General features: G+C 37.6%; 1 protein-coding gene and 1 non-coding gene across 2 annotated transcripts in view; both read right to left on the minus strand.

The window, feature by feature from the left end:
* LOC145680674 (uncharacterized) overlaps positions 1-24,511 on the minus strand; it is a 573,261-nt gene that overhangs the window by 113,224 nt on the left and 435,526 nt on the right. The window lies entirely within an intron of this gene.
* On the minus strand, positions 16,651-16,725 carry TRNAR-UCG (transfer RNA arginine (anticodon UCG)). Its single transcript has one exon. It is a non-coding gene; the product is annotated as a tRNA-Arg (tRNA).

A 24,511-nucleotide genomic window follows, 5' to 3' on the forward strand; every position in this document is an offset into this window, starting at 1 on the left:
TCATCAATTTTCAAAATTTTGGAAGTGGGATTTCGCCCCCTAAAACAGTTTTTCCGCAGAACATAAAAAATCATTATTCGTTTGTTTTTTGGCGTATTGTCCATACACAAAGCTATGTTGCAACTCTTCATGTCCTTTACACACATCTGACATAATGTTACTAGCACTTTTGATATTCCTTGATCAAAGGTTTGGAGGGGTTCGTGTCACACCCAACCCTTTTTTAAGAAAAATACGAAATCCATATCCTCATTTTATGTTTACAATATCTGTGCACAATTTCATTACTTCGGTTCACTTCTTGCCTTTCGAGCGTCAACTTTCAAAATTTTGGGTTGGGGCTTTTACCCCCTAAAACCGTGCTTCCGCAGAACATAAAAAACCCGTATTCGTTTATTGTTTGCGTATTGTCCATACAAAAGTCATGTTGCAATCTTTATGTCCTTTACACGCATCTGATATACTGTTACTAGTACTTTTGATATTTCGTGATTAAAGTTTTAGACGGGTCCTTTCCCCACCCAACCGGTTTTTTCAGGAATATACGAAACCCGCATTCCCTCATTTTACGTCGTCAATATCTGTGCACAATATCACTGACTTCGATTCACTTGTATTCGCCTTTCGGGCGTCAACTTTCAAAATTTTTGGTTGGGCCTTTTGCCCCTAAAATGGTTTTTCCGGAGAAAATAAAAAAGTATGAGTTTATTTCTTGCGTATTGTCCATACATGAAGTTTCGTTGCAATTCTTCATGCCCTTTACACACATCTGACATACTGTTACTAGCACGTTTGATATTTCGTAATCAAATGTTTGGAGGGGTCCATGCCCCACCCAGCCGTTTTCTCCATTAAAATTCGAAACCCGTATTCCCCCATTTTACGTCTGCAATATCTCTGCACAGTTTCATTCACTTTGGTTCAGTTGTTCTTTCCTTCCGGGTGTCAGCTTTGAAAATTTTGGGATTGGCTTTTATATAAAACCTTTACATTATGTATTTTTTTCTTTTTTTATGAAATTCTTTTTCCGGGGTGGAAGGAGAGAAATGGTTTCCTCTGATATCTGTTTCCTGCCATTCATCTTGTTTGAACTGCTTAGGTAAGATCATTTTGTAACTTTTGACGTCATCCAACTCCGTCACAATAATAAAGTTGTCATTCTTAACAATTTGTTTTATTCTCTTATTTGCAGTTTGCGACACTGATATATTTGTTACAAAATTGAGGTTTGGTCCAACGCCTTTCGAATTCGCAACCAACCGAAGCGCCGAGCTTTTTGGGTTGCCTGTTATTGCAGGAAAAGGAGAATTGCAGGTGGTAATGCACTTTTGGAGTCGTATATACATTACTTTAAGATAACTTTCAACAGTTTTACTTGCTATCGCACGTTTAGATTTGTTTTTCTAAGTGAACAGACAAAAGACAAAACAGCAAGGTGTATTATACGATATTTTGATTTGTGTTTCAAAGATAAAAGTCTATTATAAAATTGTTGGAAAATTGCACTATCAACATTAATGTATTTTGTTGTCACAACTAACTGTTGAAGTCATGGCCTATATTTTTTCTTTTAAGCGAATTGTTGAAAAATATGAGAGAAAGGACGGACGAGTAAACTATGAGTTTGTTATATTTTTCTGAGCGTTGCAGTACTTTCTTCTGACACAATTCATTTGACATAGGAAAATGACTGTACACGGTTTTCATCTACGAGGCGATATCGGGATGGTACCTATATTGAAATAGGTTTGACCTGGCAGCTAACTTCCTTCATCTCTTCCTAACAGCATAAGCCAAGATGGCAGCTTGCTGTAATTAAATTTATTTCAATTCCGTTTGTACCTGTCACCTCGTCCTTGAAGATGACGTCAGCTCTGTGGAGGGTGGATATTGAATTTGCGTGTGATCCTTATTTCTTTATATGTTCTTTCTACTATTCTCTATATAGTAATTAAAACTACATACAAATTTGCTTCGGAACTCCTTCGTGGTTAAGCGGTTAGCATACGCGTCTTTGGCGTGGGAAACGCGGGTTCAATTTCTGGCGGGAGTTCATGGCGTTCGAATTTCACGTTAATCAGCATCGCCACTGAAAGGGACGTTAAACTTAAAAGCAACTCAAGGATTTGGTTAGAAAATTCATGTTTCAATTAAATTCTCAAACACAGGTTATCACCATTCACAGTTCCAGGGAGTCAATTAACATTGAGGGAGGGTTTACCCCTTGACCCCATCTGGCGACGGGTCTGATACTCCTCCGAAATATAAATCCGGAACAACCCGCTCCTGAACGATGTCCTTGCCTCCTAGTCTTCACGACTACCGAGGTCGGTAATAATAATAATAATAATAATAATAATAATAATAATAAATCAGCAGCAGTAGTAGTAGTAGTAATAGTATCATTGATAATAATTATATTGTCTATGTAGGACACTTGAAGAGAGTATTTGAAACGACACACGTGTTATGGCTCGATTTGGATCGTTTCGGCTCGACTCGACTCGAAACTCGACCGAAATTCGAGTCGAGTTTCGAGTCGAGTTGGAGGAAATTTTTCGAGTCGAGTTCTCGAGTCGAGCTCAAAGATGTCTGTTTCGAGTCGAGTCGAGTTTCAAAGAAAACTCGCTCGAACTCGCTCGTGCCCATCCCTACTCTGTCTCGTTCACAAATTCTATACAATTTTCTGTTAGTTTTGTTTGATACGTAATCACAAATAACGCACCATTTCCTTATGGAAGTACTTTCCTTCTTCCGATTCCGAAAAACTCGAGGGTATTTATCTTCATTATGGCTATCACTGCCAATACAGTTAACATTTTTCACAGATCCTATTCGTTCTTCTATTCGATTTGTTTTTAACACGTAGGGTCTGTAACGTCGCTTTCACTGAACGTCGCTTTATCTAAAAAGCAAACCTGGAGTTTCTGTGATGAAACTGAAATGGTTTCTCAGCCACTATCTGTCCCATAAACTTTTTCCGCTCGAGGTTGCATCTTGTAGAAAATACATGTTGGATCTGTACTGTTTTCTAGTTCCGCTTTCCTTTTGACCAGACGCACTAGATTTTTACCTTCCATTTTAAACGACATGACAGATAGTTATCAAAAACAAAGAAAAGACAGAGGGAAACATTACAATTAACCAATTAGCTGTAATTGAATAGCACATATGCTAAACAAGTTATAAAAAATACATAAAATCGACAGGAACCTTTCACTTACTACTACTTCCTTTGGTGTGGGAGTTTTCTTGATTAGATTGGTTCGGTAACAAATCTTCCGTGTGACGGTACAGTCCTATGCGAGTAATGACCTTCGAAACCCTGTTCTTTCCTTACTAAAATCATATATAAATCATAATTATACTATAATCACTATAGGAGTAGCTACGGAAGTAGTTCTATATAGGCTAACAGTATTTTGCAATTTACGTAATGACGTCACCGCCCCCGCCTTGTGAGCAAACAATCCACGGTTGTATACGGCAAAGCCTTAAGAGTAAAATAACTTAAATTTGACTTATATCTATGTTTATTATATCGTTTAAATTCACTTCCCACTCATAGAGCCTCCAAACGGTTAAAGTTTGAAGTACAACTGAAAGAAAAGACACACGATCCGGATCACATGTCCAAGCTATAAATAGTTCATTGCCACTATAGAAACGATTCCAAAAGAGAAATGCCGTATACGCAATTTTTCCAAAAGGCATGGTCTGGCTCCATCCATGGGAGACTAAAGGGAGTTGTCCATCGCCCTTGTGCTGGAAACTTGTCCTCGCCCTAGCGTCATTGTGGGCGAGGGAATTTGAGGATGAGGATACCCTAGAGAGTGCCACCCTCACGAGGGTGAAAATCTCTGCTTGAATATATTGTGATAATGGTCAATCTTATTTCATAATGTCACTTTTTAAAAAGATTTTTTCGTGTAGCTCACTACAGTATATAAGTTAAAATTCACACAGTGTGTATTGAAGAGGGAGAGGGATTACAACGTACAACAGACTTTGGTTTCTGCCCAATGAACCAAACCTTTTTGTGAAATTCAGCCCGGGCAAAAGTTGCCACCTCTCGCCGCCATTGTCTACAAGAACGTGGTTTTATTAACCTGTTATAACCAAACCGTTGGAAAGAATCTGTGTGATTGACTGATAACTACACAATATGTTGACAGAATGAAAGTGTTCATTTTAGTACCCCAGACAAAAAAGGCAAGCTGCCCGCAGGCGTGGCTTCTACTGCGTGTCTGTACCTTGTAACATTGTGTTTAAAAAACAGATACAAGGTCAGTTGCTTAGTTCTTTGCAAAACAAGATAAGGCGTTTTTTGTCTTTTAAACAAATCATATTTGCCAAATTGTTGTTTGTAGCCTCTTCATTCATTATAAAAACAATATATGCAGATCCAGGGAAGCCGTCAGGAATTGTAATAGAAGGCTGAAAAATATCTTTATCATTTAGATCCTTCATTATTATTATTATTATTATTATTATTATTATTATTATTATTATTATTACATATTATTATCTGTTAGTCTTCAACTGTGACGTGCCTGAAGTTGGCCCCCCCACCTCTCCCAAACTACATCAAACATTGCACATCGTTAGTGCATCGTTAGTGCACGTTAGTGCACTCAGAACTAACGTTAGTGCTATCAGCGTTTACGAGATATTGAAGATTTTTGGTGGGGGGGCCAACTTCATATGAAGTTAGCCCCCCACCCATCTTTATGCAGACAGGTTTTCACAAAACTTAGCACATCGTTAGTGCATCGTTAGTGCACTTAAACACACTAAGCACCACTGTTAGTGCTAACATATTTTGGGATTTATTCAAGATTTTTGGTGGGGGGCCAACTTCAGAAATATCAAATTCTATACAAATAGAGGTAGAAACATAGAGTTAACGGCAATCGTTAGTGCATCGTTAGTGCACCTAAACGCACTAACCACTAACGTTAGTGCTAACATATTTTGGGATTTATTCAAGATTTTTGGTGGGGGGGGCCAACTTCAGAAATATCAAATTCTATACAAATAGAGGTAGAAACATAGAGTTAACGGCAATTGTTAGTGCATCGTTAGTGCACCTAAACGCACTAAGCACTAACGTTAGTGCTACAATATTTTGGGATTTATTCAAGATTTTTGGTGGGAAGGCCAACTTAGGTATACAAATAGAGGTAGAAACATAGAGTTAACGGCAATCGTTAGTGCATGTTTAGTGCACTTAACGCACTAAGAACTAATGTCAGTTCTACAATATTTTGGTATTTATTGTTGGTTAGGAGTCAACGTCAGAAATATCAAATTCCATACAATTGATGCATAAATATGGGGTAACGGCAATCGTTAGTGCATTGTTAGTGCACTTAAACGCACTAAGCACTAACGTTAGTGCTACCACATTTTGGGATTTATTCAAGATCTTGGGGGGGCCAACTTCAGAAATATCAAATTTTATTCAAATAGAGGTAGAAACATGGGGTTAACGGCAATCGTTAGAGCGTGATTTGTACACTTAAATGCACTAAGCACTAACGTTAATGCTGCCACATTTTGGGATTTATTCAAAATTTTTGGTGGGGGTCAACTTCAGAAATATCAAGTTCCATACAAAGTGTCAGTATTTTCAGGAAGCACTAACGAATGCACCAATTACTTTGTTAGTGGTTGAAGTGGGCGCAAATTCACGCTGACCACCAAAGATATATTACTAGTAGCATCTACACTAATTAAGCACTAATGTTAGGGGTTTCTGCACGAAGAAGCACTAACGATGCACTGAGGATTGTACTAGAAGTGATCATTAGTGCTTTTTAATTTGGCAGAAATTTGACACAGTGAAAAACTCCCCTTAAATTTCTTATGTGAGTTTCCTGAGATGTAACTGGTCATAACTATACTAATAGTGAAGCACTAACGAAACTGAAAGTATTTTTTAAAACCACGAACGATGCACTAACGAACGGCTTTAATTTTTCGTTATTGGTTGAAGTGGAGGTGCCAAGTTCATGAAGGCTACCAAAGGGTTTTTTTTTTTTACTTGTACGACCTACATTAATGAAGAACTAACGTTAGGTGTTAGTGCGGTATGAAGCACTAACGATTTCAGTAGAAGAGGTCATTAGTGCTTTTGATTTTGGCGGAAATTTGACGCAATGAAAAATTCCCCATGAATTTCTTATGGGATTTTTGTGGCATATAATTGGCCATATCTACATCAATAGTTAAGCATTAACGGAACTATGGGTGTTTTGCAGAAGCGCTAACGATACATTAACGAATGGACTTATTTTTCGTTAGTGCTTGAAGTGGGAACCAAATTCACGCTTGCCCGCAAAGGTTTTTTACTTGTAGCACCTACACTAATGAAGCATTCAACTTAGGTGTTGGTGCACTAGGAAGCACTAATGTTACAAGTAAAAAAAACTTTCGAAATTAGCGTGAAGTTCGCCCCCACTACAAGCACTAACGAAAAAAATAGTTTTATTCGTTAGTGCATTGTTAGTACCTTTAGAAGATACAAGTAGTTTCGTTAGTGTTTCACCATTAGTGAGGATATGGCCAATTATAAGTCAGAAAACTCCCATAAGAAACACATGGGGAATTATTCATTGTATCAAATTCCCATCGCATTCAAAAGCACTAATTACCTCTGTTAGTGCAATTGTTAGTGCATTGTAAGAGCTTCTTAGAGCACAAACACCTAACGTTAGTGCTTCATTAGTGTAGGTGTTACAAGTAAAAAAAACCTTTGGGGAAGTCAGCGTGAATTTCGCACACACACTTTAAGCACTAACGGAAAAAAATGCCATTCGTTAGTACTTTTATAAAACACTAACAATTTCATTAGTGCATCACTATTAGTGTAGTTATGGCCAATTATATATCACGAAACTCACAAGAAATTTATGGCAAATTATTTATTGAATCGTATTTCCGCCAAATTCAAAATCACTAATGATCTCTTCTAGAGCAATCGTTAGTGCATTGTTAGTGCTTCTTAGTGCATCTACACCTAAGGTGAGTGCTTCATTAGTATAGGTGCTACAATTAAAATACCTTTTGAGGCCAGAGTGAACTTAGCGCCCCCACTTCAAGCACTAACTAAAAACTTAGTGCCATTCGTTAGTGGATTGTTAGTGCTTCTAGAAAACACTAACAGTTTAGTTAATACTTCACTATTTAGTTATGGCTAATTACATGTTACGAAACTCACATAATAAATGTATGGGAAATTTTACATTGCATCAAATTTCCGTCAAATTCAAGAGCACTAATGATCTCTTCTAGTGCAATCGTTAGTGCTTCTAGAAAATACTAACAGTTTCGTTAGTACTTCAATATTAGGGTAGCTATGGACAATTACATGTCACGAAACTCCCATAAGAAATTTATTGGGAATTTTTAATTGCATTAAATTTCCGCCAAAGTCAAAAGCACTGATGATATCTTTTAGTGCAATTGTTAGTGGTTCTTAGTGCACCAACCCCTAACGTTAGTACTTCAATAGTGTAGGTGCTACAAGTACAATATCTTTGGAGGGCACGGGAACTTGCCCCAACTTCAAGCACTAACAAAAAATTGATACCATTTGTTAATGGATCGTTAGTGCTTCTAGAAACCACTAAAGGTTTGTATGGACTTTGATATTTCTGAAGTTGGCCCGCCCAACAAAAATCTTGAATAAATCCCAGAATATGGTAATGCTAACGTTAGTGTTTACTGCATTTAAGTGCACAAACGAAGCACTAACGATAGCTGTTAACCCCATGTTTCTACATCAATTTGTGCGGAATTTTATATTTCTAACGTTGACATCTAACCAAAAATCTTGAATAAATCCCAAAATACAGTAGAACTGACATTAGTGCTTACTGCGTTTAAGTGCACTAACGATGCACTAACGATTACCGTTAATCCTGTTGCTATCTCTATTTGTATAGAATTTGATATTTCTGAAGTTGGCCCCCCCACCAAAAATCTTGAATAAATCCCAAAATATTGTAGCACTAACGTTAGTGCTTAGTGCGTTTAGGTGCACTAACGATGCACTAACTCTATGTTTCTACCTCTTTTTGTATAGAATTTGATATTTCTGAAGTTGGCCCCCCACCAAAAATCTTGAATAAATCCCAAAATATGTTAGCACTAACGTTAGTGCTTAGTGCGTTTAGGTGCACTAACGATGCACTAACGATTGTCGTTAACCCCATGTTTCTACCTCTATTTGTATAGAATTTGATATTTCTGAAGTTGGCCCCCCACCAAAAATCTTGAATAAATCCCAAAATATGTTAGCACTAACAGTGGTGCTTAGTGCGTTTAGGTGCACTAACGATGCACTAACGATTGCCGTTAACTCTATGTTTCTACCTCTATTTGTATAGAATTTGATATTTCTGAAGTTGGCCCCCCCACCAAAAATCTTGAATAAATCCCAAAATATGTTAGCACTAACGTTAGTGCTTAGTGCGTTTAGGTGCACTAACGATGCACTAACGATTGCCGTTAACTCTATGTTTCTACCTCTATTTGTATAGAATTTGATATTTCTGAAGTTGGCCCCCCCACCAAAAATCTTGAATAAATCCCAAAATATGTTAGCACTAACAGTGGTGCTTAGTGTGTTTAAGTGCACTAACGATGCACTAACGATGTGCTAAGTTTTGTGAAAACCTGTCTGCATAAAGATGGGTGGGGGGGCTAACTTCATATGAAGTTGGCCCCCCCACCAAAAATCTTCAATATCTCGTAAACGCTGATAGCACTAACGTTAGTTCTGAGTGCACTAACGTGCACTAACGATGCACTAACGATGTGCAATGTTTGATGTAATTTGGGAGAGGTGGGGGGGCCAACTTCAGGCACGTTCAACTGTGTTCAACTAACTGTGTGCAACACTGACTACGTATAAATCAAGGAAATTTTAAATTAAAAAAACGAAATTGTTACACCTTTTCAAAAGTAAAATAATATAATTACTAAAATATGCATTCATTGAAAAACTGAGGGGCAGGAAGTGTACCCTCTTAAACCCGCTTGAGAGCGTTCGAGTTCAAATTCAAGTAAAGTTCAGACGTGGGAGATCCAGGTTCGATTCCCGGCGGGACCTCATGTAGTTCGAATTTCACGTTAATCAGTAGGTCAACGTCTTATATAGCCTCGCTGCTGAAAGGGACGATAAACTCAAAATCAACTCAAGTAAAATTAATACAATGAGAAACTTTTCAAAAGTTTTGGTGTATGCAATTCAACGTTAAATGAAACTACATATTTGATAATAGAAGCAGCGTCAGAAATACAGTATCCAATTTTTCGAGGAGAGTTCGTCTCAAGATACATACACATATTGAGAGTAATTGAAAAGGTGCGTAATGCAGAAATGCTATTTTATCGCGTGTGAACTTGAGGCTTCTAGAAGCGCAAGTTCTGACCACACATATTAACATCCTTGATTATCATAATATTGAAACCCAGCCGCAAATCCAGGGTATGATCAAGGGAGGGACTAAACCATAGTTTGCCACTTTATCCTGTGTAAAGAATGTAGGATTGAAACTCATTTTATACAGTATATACTTGAGCGTCAAGGGGGGGCTATAGCTCCTATAGCCCTTCCTTTGGGTCCGCGCCTGTTGAAATCAATTTATATTTCATAACGTTTACAGACGGCACGAGAAAGCACTGAATCTATTGAAAACTTATTACGTAAGAATTATCGAGAGTCTGCATTTTTCCTATTAAAGCTCATAGTATAGGCTATCATAATATAAATTGTCACCCAGGTAGTGTGTGCTAATAAAAAACAAATATTAAAAAAAAAAACTATGAAACGATTAAAGTGGACTCGAACTACCAAGTAGAAGACTTGCAATTTACTAAATCGCCTCGCAACCCACTTGGCCACACAAATACGGGTGTCAACTTTCAAAATTTTGGGTGGGGTCTTTTGCCCTCTAAAACCGTTCTTCCGCAGAAAATAAAAAAAAACGTTTTTTTTTTTTTCGTATTCTCCATACACAAAGTTTCGTTGCAATTCTTCATGTCCTTTACACACGTCAGACGATTCACAGGTTTACAACAATATTATTGTGACCGATTACTGAAAACATAGAACACTATTCATTAACTAACTAACTAACTAACTCTATGGCCTATGGAACCCGGAGGTTCAATGCCGCGTTCACAAAAGCTCTCCACTGACTTCTATCCTTAGCTAACTGCATCCAGTTTCTACTTTGTATTCCAATCTCAGCGAGATCCATCTTAATATTGTCCTCCCATCTGCGCCTAGGTCTTCCTAATGGTCGTTTTCCGATTGGTCTTCCAGTCAAGACTTTGAAAGCGTTTCTACTTTCTTCCATTCTAGCTACATGACCCGCCCACCTAAGCCTCCTAGACTTGACGACCCTAAGAATGTTGGGTAAACCATATAAATTATGTAGTTCCTCGTTATGAAGTTTCCGCTATTCCCCATTCCCGTTCCTCTTAGGTCCGAATATTCGTCTCAGGATCTTGTTCTCAAATACTTTCAGTCTATGTTCTTCCCTCAGAGTAAGTGACCATGTTTCGCAACCATACAGAACAACAGGCATGATTATCGTTTTGTATATTTTAAGCTTCAAATTCCTCGACAGAATTCGCGACGATAAGAGATTTTGAACCGAATAGTAACATGAATTCCCTGTTTTTAGGCGACATTTAATTTCTCCGTGAATAAGATTTTCCTCTGTTAATATTGATCCAAATATTTGAAACTATCCACTTTATCAAAAGTATTATTTAATATTTTAAAGCATTCATAATTTGCTGTATTCCGGTCCCGACGCACATCCATGTATTTAGTTTTCTCTGCATTTACTTCTAAACCCATGTCCTTGCAAGCGTTTAATAAGATCTCTGCATTTCTTTCTTTTGTTCTCCTATCATCGCCTATTAAATTTACATCATCAGCATATGCCATAACCTGGTGAATACCGTTCAACTCTAGGCCCTGGTTGCTATCTTTGATTTTCCTTATAGCGTATTCCAGAACAAAGTTAAATAATAATGGCGACAACGCATCTCCTTGTTTCAGGCCATTCTCGACGTGAAAGCTCGTGGACAAAAATTTTCCTACCCGCACTTTACTTTGGGATTCGTTTAAATATATCTTAATTAATATAATTAGCTTTCTCGGTATTCCAAGTTATGTAAGAAGGTTGTATAATGTTTCTCTCCTAACCGAGCCGTACGCCTTTCTAAAAATCGATAAATAGTTGATGTACCGGGGTATTGTATTCCCACTTTTTTTCGAGTATTTGGCGAATGGTTAATATTTGGTCGATAGTTGATCGATTTCGTCTAAATCTGCACTGATAATCTCCAATAATTCCATCTGCGTATGGGGTCAGTCTTGCTAACAGAATATTTGAAAGGATTTTATAGGATGTTGACAGAAGAGAAATGCCTCGATAATTATTACAGTCAGTTTTGTCGCCTTTTTTGTGAATTGGAACAATGATTGATTCTTTCCAATCTTGTGGCAATTCTTCCTTGTTCCAGATAAGGAGAATGAGTTTGTGTATCTTGTTCCACAATTTTTCGCCTCCAGCTAAAATTAACTCAGCCGGAATTTCATCTACACCCGGAGATTTGTGTTTCTTTAATTTCTTTATAGCGATTTCTATTTCTATTCGGTTGGGTTCTGGAATATACAGTTCTGCGGTGTGTATCTCCTTTTCTCCACGCTCACTAGTTTTTGGTTGCGTGTTAAGCAAATCGTCAAAGAAATCTTTCCATCTATTTAAGATGCTATCCGTATCAGTGAGAACTGTACCGTCAGATTTCTTTAATGTATAAGCACGAGGTTGATAGCCTTTCTTAAATTCGTTGATTCCCTTATACATGTCCCGGGTGTTTTTATTTTTACTATTATCTTCAAGTTCCTTAATTTTAGCTTTCAGAAAATCGCGTTTCTTCGTTCTAAAAGTTTTGGAGGTTTCCCGCCTGATATCTGCGAATTTTCGTGTAGTTATTTCATTCGGATTTTGTAGCCAGCGTAATTTTGCCTGTTTTCTCTTCTCTGCTAGTTTTATGCATTCCTGGTCGAACCATGGTTTGTTCCTACGTATTTCCGCGTGTCCCAATTTTTCTTTTGCTGAAATTTTAATGTTATCTCTAATTTCAATCCAGGTATCCTCAACACTAGTGCACTCCGAATCTTCTAAAGCCGAGAATCTATTCGAAACTTCAATCTGGTATTTCTCTCTTACCTGGCTCTCTTCTAATTTCTTTAAATTGAATCTCTCCGTTTTCGGACAATGAATATTATCTTTATTGAACGATAACCTCTGTCGTATTATCGCTGCTACCAGGTAGTGGTCAGGTAGTTACAATCAGCCCCTCTAAACGACCGGACATCAATTATGCTAGATTGCCGTCTTCTATCTATTAAAACGTGATCAATTTGATTATGTGTTTTTCCGTCTGGTGATGTCCAAGTGTGTTTATGAACGTCGCGATGTGGGAGTTTTGTTACTTGGCAGCAGTGCCAAGTAATATTATTCATTACTTGGCAGAAGTGCCAAAGACATTTTGTAAAGCTTTGCTCATATTAAACGATAAATACCAATGCAAATTCTCCCAGGTAGTAACTAGTTATTTTTGATATGGTCGGAAGGCGATGTCTTTTTGCTGAATTGACACACAAGTAACACGCTAAAGTGGTAGTCATTTTGCGTTGTTTCAACATCTCATTTTTTAATGTAGGCTCCCAAAAACATGAAAAAAAGAAATTTAAAGATTCATAGCTCCAAAACTACGGGACCTACCGTAGTCGGGTCAAGACTTCACTTAAGAACTAATATCCAAAAATACATTTTTCAGAATTCTGTAGTACTCACGCAACAATTTTTGTAGAAAGAGTTTGGCTAAGGGCATATAATTTGAAGTACTCAACAACTACCTCTGTACAAGTTGTTGCAGAAGTACTGCAGGATTATTTGAAGCTATGGACTATTGAAGTTCATTTTTTTTTCATGTTTTCGGCTGCCTATAACTCCGAAAAGAAGCATTTGTGCACCCAGGTTCGTCTATACTTTTTGCCTTATCTTGGTGTCAGGAATCACCTCGCAAACGTTGTCGGTGTTGTTTTGAAACACCCTGTATATCCCGCACGTATCGACAGACGATACACATGATTTCCGTTCATTTGTGGTTGTATGGATTGGTCCTAGATAAGCAACAAACCTGTATGCAATGCGGTACAGAAAATTTTGTGTGTAGTACAAAATCCTGTCAAATTTCGTCTCTCCGGATTTTCTAGACTAATTTTAGCTATTTCCCTCTCTCCCGCTTTTTGTTTCTCTCTTTCGCTTTCTCTATGTCTTTCTCTCTCTTTGTCTTTCTCCCTTTCTATCTTTTTGTTCCTTTTCCCTCTCTTTTTCTTTCTCTTTCTCTCTTTCTCTATCTCTCCTTTCCTTCTCTTTCTTTCTCTCTCTCTCTCTCTTTCTGTCTGTGAGTCTAATGATCAGCGCATGAACTTTCAATATACTTAAACCTGGAGGGAGAGCGTTGAAATGTGAAAGCATTACGGGGTTCCGAATTTCACTTTAAATTGTAGATCTAGTCCCATACAGCCTCGGTGCTGAAAAGAGTTGTTAATCTTCAACAAACAAACAAAAAATTCTCTTTGTAAAAGTTCAGGACAGGCTAATCTCTCCCCTTACCGAACTCTGTGGGCAGGCATATTATTTTAAAGCAGTTTGATATGTAGGCTACAGAATATCAAGTTCGTAATGATAAACAGAAGAAAATATGTTTGAAATGAAATGAAATCTTTGAGTTTTACGTCCCACTGCTATGCCGGTTAGGCTAAAGGAGACGGTGAGTATGAGAAATGAATGAAATGGTGGAATGTTGAAAGTGAGAGGAAACGGGAGAACCCCGAGAAAACCCACGCACACGGTGTTTGTCCACCACAAAGTTCACTTGGCGGGAGCAGGGTTTGAACCCGGGACCCCATGCACCAGAGGTGAACGCTCTACGACTGAGCCACCGCAGAAGAAAATATGTTTCAACCACTTGGCAAGCAATGTGGTCTGTGGTGGCTTTTGAAGGAAGTCACTAGAGTACTAATTACAATTTCATCGCCACAATCAAGCAGGTCTGAGTTCGAATATCGTTTCTCGTTGGGGACATTCGGTTGAAAATGTGTAATAGTTTTTTTCAAGCCCGCCATCCAGAATAAGCTTTTGGTTGTATTTTCCTCATTCACACCAGGCAAGTACTGGAATGGTACCTAACTTACAGGCTGCAGGCCTCTTCTTTCCTTCCTCACTTCCCAGGATGATGTGCACGCCAAGGGATGTCATCCCTCATACGTGACGTGTTTAAGGCCATATATGCCGGTAATGCCCTTAAAGCGCCGGCTCTACCATATGTGTAACACGTGCATTTCCACGGAGTGGCAAAATCTGTTATTACTATATTATTTAAAATAAATATTTCTTGTTGGAAACAGACTTCATGATGATGGTAGTTAAATTTACTAAGCTGACCTGTTTGAATACTACATTCATAAATCATGTTTAGGTCGAATTAGTTTAAGGTCACATGGATAGTGCTAAAGGAAATGGTCAAACAAATCTTAGCATGAATTGCTTGATTGTTGTCAAATACAAGAACTTAATTCTCGAACAATAGCGAACATCTGTTCCATTTAGTTAGTTATCACAGTTTTGATATGAAAACTAGTCTTGTCTTTGTCACAAACAAGTTTCTTATCATTGAAGGTAGAAACAACTTCTTAGAAACAAAAATAAATAAAACAGATGTACAAGGAAAATGAAGAAATAAAGATAAAAGAGATTTTTTTGTACCGGAATTGCAAACTGATATATTGAGATTGAAGCTCGGTATTCAATTCTATAAAAGGGATTACCATCTTTTCTCTGCAGGTGTGTTTGCTTTATTTTTCACTAACATAATAGATTAATATTTAAAGAAAAGAAACAGACACAACGAGATTGTATTTGTTAGTGTTTAGGCCTTTCTGAGTGCGAGTGGTCTTTCCCTCCCCTTCGTTGCTCTTGATGATGTAGCGTACTTAAAATCGTGGTTTTTACGATTTGTTCTTTCTGGGAGTGGCCAATGATGCCATTACTCAAGGCGGCAAATTGCCTACGGCTCGCTCTGTGCCCAAAGGTATGTATGAATAAATATCGGCACATGCTACTGGTACAAATACAAAACTTACTTAATGTCCCATTTCTTCTATTCAAGAATTATTATATTAGGTTAAGTTTTCTTCACTACACTAATATTGATAAAACTAATACGAGTATACATCGATGCGACTTCCCTAAAGAGCCCCACTGAATATGTTAGGAATGTCTTCGCTGTTTATATTTTATGGAAAGAAAAAGTGTGTAATGACTCATTTCCGACGTAACGGTAAACTCTTCCTTCCATTGATCAAGCATGCCAACTTCAAGGTACGCACACTGTGTAGTAAAGGATTAAGAATCCTACTCGTCTTTTTGTTCAGTTAAACATAAGAGTAAAGTAACACACGTGTAACCCCTGTTTTCGGCTTTGAAATGAAATCTCTGAGTTTTACGTCCCACGGTTATGCCGGTTAGGCTAAAGGAGACGGTGATGATGAGAGATGAGTGAAATGGTGGAATGAAGAAAGTGGGAGGAAACGGGAGTACCCCGAGAAAACCCACGAGCACGGTATTTGTCCACCACAAAGTTCACTTGGCGGGGGCTGGGATCGAACCCGGGACCCCAAGCACCAGAGGTGAACGCTCTACCACGGAGCCACCGCGCCCTCTGTTTTCGGCTTTGATATTAAAATTAATACAAAATGCAAATAAAATACTTCAATTGAATGTCCCATAATTATGCCCGTTAGGTTAGAGGAGACGGATGATTAAGGTAAGAGAACGATGATGGAAGAATTGGTGGAATGAGAAAGTGGGAGAAAACGGTAGTACCCCAAGAAACCCCACGGCTACAATGTTCTCTATCACAAACTTACTTGGCTGGCAATCGAACCAGGAACACCACACACCAGGGGCAAGTGTTCAACCACTGAGCCACTCCCATCAAATTTTCAATACAGTAGCGTGGATAATTGTGTTTGGAAAATATCAAAATTTGTTATAACTAGATATTTTTGTTTCTAATTTTACGTATTTTGTCCAAATACAATATAGTACAAACAAACTGAGCTCTATTTTTAACCTAACTTTGTTATGCTACAATTTTATGTTGAAACTTCCGGAAATTATTTGGATCAGAACTGAATTAGACTTACAATGCTTTGAGTAAATGAATTAGTTTATTCAAAAAGGGCTTCAGTCACCAAAATGGAGAAATTGAGTTAACATCGGATTTTGGATTAGGATTAGGATTTGGATTTCTGGGCTTTCGGCATCTAAGGCCATGTAGCCCTTCACGATTTGAGGGATGACGTCCCTCGGCGAGCACACAATCCGGGGAAAGGGAAGGAAGAAAGGATTGGGAAAGGAAGGAAGCGGCCTGGGACCTATAAGTTAGGTACCACCCCGGCATTTGCCTGGTGTGAATGAGGAAAACCCAGGAAAACCTCATTCAGGGTGGCTGGCCTGAAAAAGCTGTTACACTTTTTCGACCGAGTGACCCCACCGGGAATCGAACCCGGGACCGCTCGCACCGAAGGCGAGAGCGTTAGCGACTACGCTACGCGGGGCCACAACATCGGATTTTTGCTCCTGTTGGGTACACTTATGTTTCTATACATAAAGAAATTCAGTTTATTGGTCCAACATTTTATAAACAGACTAGCCTTTGGATAGCTGGGGGCTCCGCCCCCAGACTCTATCACTTTGCTCGGCCTACGGCATCGCATTTCTTAATTAGCGGCCTTTGCATCAGCAGTGAATTTCGTGATCTTGCACTTCATATTTCCTGAACTTGCCCTCAGGGTGCTTCGCCCACACACACTGTCTTTGCTCAGCCTACGGCCTCGCACTTTTTGAACCCATAATTCTATAGTTTCTTTTCCTATTTCAAATATCGGAAAGATAAAATTTTGTATCTCAAGAAAACGCCCATTTAAATACCATTGGAATTTCTTCATCCCCCTTTAGAAACCTAAAAAAAAATTAAAATATTCACTTTTGGCAATTTTCCTGTCAGTTAGTTCTGGAATGCTACAATCATGTTAAATTTAATCATTGTAGCCCTACAGGAAGTGCTCAATAATTTATGTCAGCTCATGTAGTTTTATATATAGTTAGGACTAGCTTTGGCTAGCTGGGGACTCCGCCTCCAAACCCCCGAGTTTCCTCGGCCTACGCCATCGCATTTCTTATCTATCGTCCTTTGCATCAACAGTGAATTTCGTGAACTTGCTCTTCATATTTCCTGAATCTGCCAACCCGGGGGCTTCGCCCCCATACACTGTCTTTGCTTGGCCTACGGCCTCACACCTTTTGAACCCACAATTCTATCGTTTCTTTTCCTATTTTAACAAGACTTGTATTTCCAGAAAACGCCCATTTAAATAACATGGGAATTTCTTCATTCCCCTTTAGACCCCTAAAAAATTAAAATTATTAACTTTTGGCAATTTTCCTGTCGGTTAGTCCTGGAAGGCTACAATCATGCCAAATTTCATCATTCTAATCATGCCGGAAGTGCCTAAACATTTTGGGGTGTAGAAGACATACCATATAAAGAAAATGTCAAAGATTTTTCAGTTCCCCATAAAACCACTTCTTTTACTTCTGATGATTCACTTAGGTAACACTAACGAAAACGTACAAGCATACCGAATTTCAAGTTTTTATTCCAATTCTAAGTACCTAAAACATGAGATTATAGGTCCAAAAAAAGAAACATTTAAATAACCTGGGGAAATTCTTCATTCCCTCTTTAGATTCCCTACAAATTAAAAACATTCACTTTTGGCAATTTTCCTGTAGGTTTGTCCCGAAAAGCTACAATCATGTCAAATTTAATCATTGTAGCCCCACAGGAAGTGCTCAATAGTTTGGAGGTGTAAAAGGCGTCTCATATAAATAACATGGGAAAGATTTTTTAATTCGCTACAAAACCACTCTAAAATTGGATTTTTTACTTTTACTAATTTGCTTAGGTAAAGCTAACGAAAAGGTACAAGCACACCGTATTTCAAGTTTTTATTCCAATTCTAAGTACCTAAAACACGAGATTAAAGGTAAAAAAAAAAAAAACATTTAAATAACATAGGGAAATTCTTCATCCCCTTTTTAGACCCCCTAAAAATTAAAAATATTCACTTTTGGCAATTTTCTTGTCGGTTAGTTCCGGAAAACTACAATCATGCCAAATTTAATTATTGTAGCCCTCCAGGAAGTGCTCAATAATTTATGTCAGCTCATGCAGTTTTATATATAGTTAAGATAAGATAAGATGTCAGCTTCGATTATTGTAGGCATCATGGGCTTGGGTCAGTGACTGAAGCCATTTCTGCTGGGAGAATTATATTTGTTTTATATATTAGTGGCAATAGCTATTGATTTACGACCCGCTCGGGAGGGTAATACTCACGGAAGTAAGTTTTTTTCGCGCGCTATCATAGCTAGTTCTGTCAATACGCGCTGTTTTGAGTTGGTCACAAAATTTATATCATGAGGGTCAAGGCGGAACAAAACGAGCCCTGCGGAGCTTGTAATCTGTTCCTAACACTACTACTACTACTACTACTATTATTATTATTATTATTATTATTATTATTATTATTATTATTACTAATACTGCTACTACTGCTGCTACAATAACAACTTCTACTACACTACTACTTCTACAACAACAACAACAACTACTACTACTACTACTACTCTTAAGTAAATCACTGCATAGAACTAAGTAAATCACTTTTTGCAGTATTATTTTCATCTTATTTTAATGAAAAAAGGTTATGAAAATTTTAAAAGAAATAAAAAAACTCTCCTTGGTCCGGGTTTGAATCCACGCCAAAAGCGATTACCGTTAATAGTCTGTAGTGCTAACCCGCTTTTTAAAAATACCTTTATTGAACTGTAATAACTAGTACACTGATGTTACATCAGACAAATATACTATGGAAACTTGCAGAATCACTTTGAGAAAATTAGTAAACACAGATGTTTCATTCAGATTGGCCATATGAAAAGTCTGATGACGAGCATATTTTAAGTACAAATAATATTCCTCCACGGTACACTTCGGCGTAGAGGACGTAGTATAATAGATAGTATGCCCGATAAGCCAATTAACAGCATTGAGCTTTGTATAGGGATACCACACATAGTCCGGAAAGGCAAGTATACGGTGGTCAAAATACTTAGCGGTTTACGACAGATCACTGCAAGTAAGCCACATAATGAGGTCCAGATGCGAGTCGTATCAGTGCAGTCAGACACGCGATGCAGAAGAGTATCCAGTCGACCGCAGTGCACACAAGTAGGAGATTCAGAGCGACTAACTCCGCTCCAACAATATCTCAATAGGCGACATAGAATTCATAAATTATTCCATCTGGACCGGGATTCTTTAGATCTTTACATGTACTCGGACTTCCGTCGGAGTAATGTCCGCCATTAATTGTTGGTGTATGTCGGGAGACAGTTGGAGCATTGATTTCTGGAAATATGTCTCTAGTGCAGTCGCATTCATTTCACCAGGACGATATAACGAAGAAAAATGTCCATACACATGAGTCTTAAGATCATTAAGATCCGTAACTTCGCCAGCACCATCCACCGTAATAGCTTCAATGTAGTTCTGTTGACGTCGCTTCTGCGTATTGAATATAGTGATAAAAGCAGATGCGTTCAGATTTACAAAATGATTCAGATGTGGAAGCCTGCTGATAGCGTTTAAGAGCCCGAAGTTTTATACGGGTAATCTGCGCTTTAACCCCATGAATATGACTGAGATTTTGAGGGCTGCTAGGAGGGCTACCAGAGATCGTTTAAGACAGCGTGGTAATATTCTAATGTTCGATGAGTCTCGCGCTTAATTTCCTTTCCGTGACATTGGAAAAACGGTTCATGTTGGGTTTAACCTAAGAAGTCCACCATTGAGAGATACTCGAAAAGTAACGTCATTGATGTACCCAAAATTGCCAACGTTGACGAAAATCATTCCTAATCATAGCTGGATGGAGAAGTTGAGCATTTAATTTCCAGTAACTTCTACCATGCGTATGCGAGACACCTGTCGGAATTTTAAGAACACAATAAACTGCTGCATGGTCGCTAAATGAAACTGGACGTATGTCCGTTTCAAGTATATTTGAACACTGAGAACACGTTATGTAAAATCTATCTAACCTGGACATCATATGACTATTCTTAAAACTAAATTTAGGGACCGTCCAATGTTGCCACCACACATCCCTGAGCCGCAACTGTTGGATACGGCGGGTAAAAGTGACACTAGGGTGGAAGATGCCAGTGATATCGATTTGTCGTTCAAGTATTGATTTGTCGCTGGATGGTAAGTATATTAAAGTCACCAGCCATAATAATAGGATCACAATTATCTGGTAAAATGTGCACAATTTCCTCGTTATAAAAATGATCACGAGAACGCCTGTTAATTATTACATAAATACCATAAGCGTTCACAATATTAAATCCATAACAAAATAAACTGATACAACGGCCAGAGGGAAGTCGCTTAATGCGTTCTACGACAATACCCTTTTTGATAGCAGTACCCCGATTGTTGGGTCCGATATTCACAATTGCATTGTACATAGGCAGAAATTCAAAATTTTTAAATCGGACCTCTTGCAGAAGAATGATGTCGTAACCACTTTGCATAACAAAAGTTATTAAACTATTTTGTTTCGCTGGATGGTGAATGCCAGCGATATTGATTGTACATAGATGGCGCACGTTAGATCTAGTAGGAGACGGAGAACCTGTCATCAAGTTAATAAACAAATAAAATAAGAAAACAATGTGAGTAGTAGAAAATGGATCGATCTGGAACACCTTCGCACAACATCGCTCAACTCACGAGCCCCTGAGAAATTCAGCACCTTACACCGTGAACCCACGGTCTTTTACGACCTCCATTTTAGGGGTGAATTTATTCCCTTTTGTGAGCACTTTTTAGGGGGTGTATTCGCTCTCTTTTATGAGCACATTTTAAGGGGTGAACTCGTTCCCTTTTATGAGCATATTTTCCAACCCCTACGAACACATAGCAGAACATCAGACTACGTAACATACAGCAGAGCAGATTACACATAAGAGTACGTAACATAACAAGGGTGTATTCGTTCTCCTTTATGAGCATATTTTTAGGGGTGAACTCGTTCCCTTTTATGAGCATATTTTTCAACCCCTACGAACACATAGAAGAACAGATAACACATAAGACTACGTAACACACAGTACGTAACATAACAAGGGTGTACTCGTTCTCTTTTATGAGCATATTTTTCAACCCTTATTTTAACATAGCAGAAATTACACTGAGACTATGAACACACAGCAGAGCACAAGACTATGTAACATAGAAGAGCTAATACAAGAGTATGGCTTATTTTCCAACCCTTATTTTAACATAGCAGAAATTACACTGAGACTACGAAAACATAGAAGAGACTACGAAACATAGCAGATAGGGTGAACTCGTTTTCCAACCCCTATTTTAACATAGCAGATAATACATAAGACTACGTAACATAGCAGGGGTGTACTCGTTCCAACCCCTATTTTAACATAGACAATGATCATATTATAGCAAAGATTACTGAACCGTTCACCCACGTTCTACAGATAGTCATTTTAAGGGGTGTATTCATTCTCTTTGATGATCACTTTTTCCACCCTTATTTGAACATAGCAAATTCATTCCACCCCTAATTGAACATAGTCCATTTTTAAGGGTGTATTTATTCTCTTTTATGAGTATCGTTTCCAACCCCTATTCGAACACAGCAACAAACTAGAGAATAATGGGGATGTACTTGTTCCCTTTTTTAACCCCTATTTCCCACAGAGGCTACGGACATAGCAGATTACATAGCAAAGAATTCTTTTTACCTGGGTCTTATAGTTTATGTGGGATACGCCCTTTTTATGACAATTTTAACTGATTTGGATGAAACTCGGTATATAGGGGTTTTCGGACATGCTGATTACGAATATAATACTTATTTTTACCTGGGTCTTATAGTTTATGTGGGATACGCCCTTTGTATGACACTTAAAACCCAATTACTCGTAAACGAAGCAACATATTGAGACGGTGTTTCCACATTTATCAATAGGTCATCAGGTACTACATGTCCCAAAATTAGTGGTCATCGAGGTCAAAGGTCAAAACTCGAAAACGAAGCAACATATTGAAGTGGTGTTTCCACATTTAGTAATTGGTCATCAACTAGTACAAGTTCCAAAATAGTGACCATCGAGGTCAAAGGTCAAAATACTTAAAACCTAATAACTCGAAAATGGATCCAAGTACTGAGGTGCTGTTTCCATATTTACTAATTGGTCATCAACTACTACAAGTTCCAAAAATAATGACCATCGAGATGAAAGGTCAAAATACTTAAAACCCCATAACTCGAAAACGGAGCCACATATCGAGGTGGTGTTTCCACATTTAGTAATTGATCATCAACTACTACATGTTCCAAAAATAATGACCATCGAGGTCAAAGGTCAAAATACTTAAAACCTAATAACTCGGAAACGGAGCCAAGTATTGAGGTGCTGTTTCCAAATCTAGTAATTGGTCATCAACTACTACAAGTTTCAAAAATAATGGTCATCGAGGTCAAAGGTCGAAGTAGTTAAAACCTAATAACTCGAAAATGGATCCACATATTGAGATGCTGTTTCCACATTTAGTAGTTGGTCATCCACTACTACAAGTTCCAAAAATAGTGGCCATCGAGGTCAAAGGTCAAAGTACTTAAAACCTAATAACTCGAAAATGGATCCACATATTGAGGTGCTGTTTCCAAATCTAGTAATTGGTCATCAACTACTACAAGTTTCAAAAATAATGGTCATTGGGGTCAAAGGTCAATCTCGTAAATGAAACCACATATTGAGATAACGTTTCCTTATTTAGTAAATTTGTGTGATCTATTCAATTTTGTACAAAGCAGAAAAAATTGAAGAAGGAATAAATTAGAGTGGCTTATTTACTTTTTTATTAATGAGAAAGAAATCAAAGGAACACAATTTTAACTAGCGCAGACTTTCTATACCTTTTTGGGCTATTCAAATGGATTAACAAGAAAGAAAGCAAAGATATGCCATGTTAACTAGCTATGTATTATTTAAGCAAAACGAAGGGCTAAATTTGAGAAAGCGAACATGGACCATTTTACTCAAATTTGGATGGAGTATTTATCTTTGTATGAACCAAAAAAATGAAGAATGTTCAATATTTCTATACAATTTTGTACTACTCAAATAAACGAAATTTTATTTTTGTACCAATCACAAGAAAATCAAAGAAGGGTCATTTTATACCTTTTTGTGCTATTCAAATAATAGAGGGAACAAATTTCAGTGGTCTATTTTATTTTTGTACCAATCAGAAGAAAAGCAAAGATATGCCATTTTAACTATTTAAACAAACGAAAGATAAATTTGAATGACCTATTCAATTTTGTACCAACGAGAAATGCCATTTTTACTAATCAAATAAAGGAAAAAAACCGCAGAAGGATCATTTTAACTAACTCAGACTTTTATATCATTTTGTACTACTCCAATAAACGAAGGAATACCAACCAGAAAAAAGAAGTGAAGATTAGGTGGATTATTTTCTTTTGTACCAACTAGAAAAGAGAAGAAGAGCTACTTTAACTAGCTCAGAATTTATGTACTTTTGAACTACTGAAATGTTCTTTTTTTGTATTAATCAGAAAAACCCGAAGAAGGATCATTTTAACAAGCTCATAATTCCTGTAACGAAAGAATAATTTCGATGTTCTACCTTTTATACCAACGAGAAAAAATGAACTAGCTGAATATACGAAATAATAAATTTAAGTGACCTATTCAATTTTGTACCAATGAGAAATGGCATTTTAACTGGCTCAGAAAAAGGCGAAGAAAGACTATTTTATATAATTTTAATACTCAAATAAACAATGGAGTATTTAGTTTTGTGCCACCGAGAACCAGAAAAAAAGTGAAGAAGGATCGTTTTAACTAACTCAGATCTTTATACCATTTTGTACTACTTTTTGTACCAATCAGAAGAAAATCAAAGAATGGTCATTTTAACTAGCCAAACAGAAAAAAAGAAAGAATTAACACTTTGTACTAACCAGAAAAGGAGAAGAAGGATCAGCATTCTATACCTTTTGTGCCATTTATTGGGGTGTCCTATTTCCTTTTGTACCAACGAGAACCATTTTAACTGGCTTACAATTTCTAGTGCATGTTGTATTATTTAAACAAAACGAAGGGCTAAATTTGAGAAAGCGAACATGAACCATTTTACCCAAATTTGGATGGAGTATTTA

Source organism: Thermobia domestica, chromosome 3 (genome assembly GCF_964235325.1).
Source record: "Thermobia domestica chromosome 3, izTheDome1.hap1.1, whole genome shotgun sequence".
In the NCBI taxonomy this organism is placed as follows: Eukaryota; Metazoa; Arthropoda; class Insecta; order Zygentoma; family Lepismatidae; genus Thermobia; species Thermobia domestica.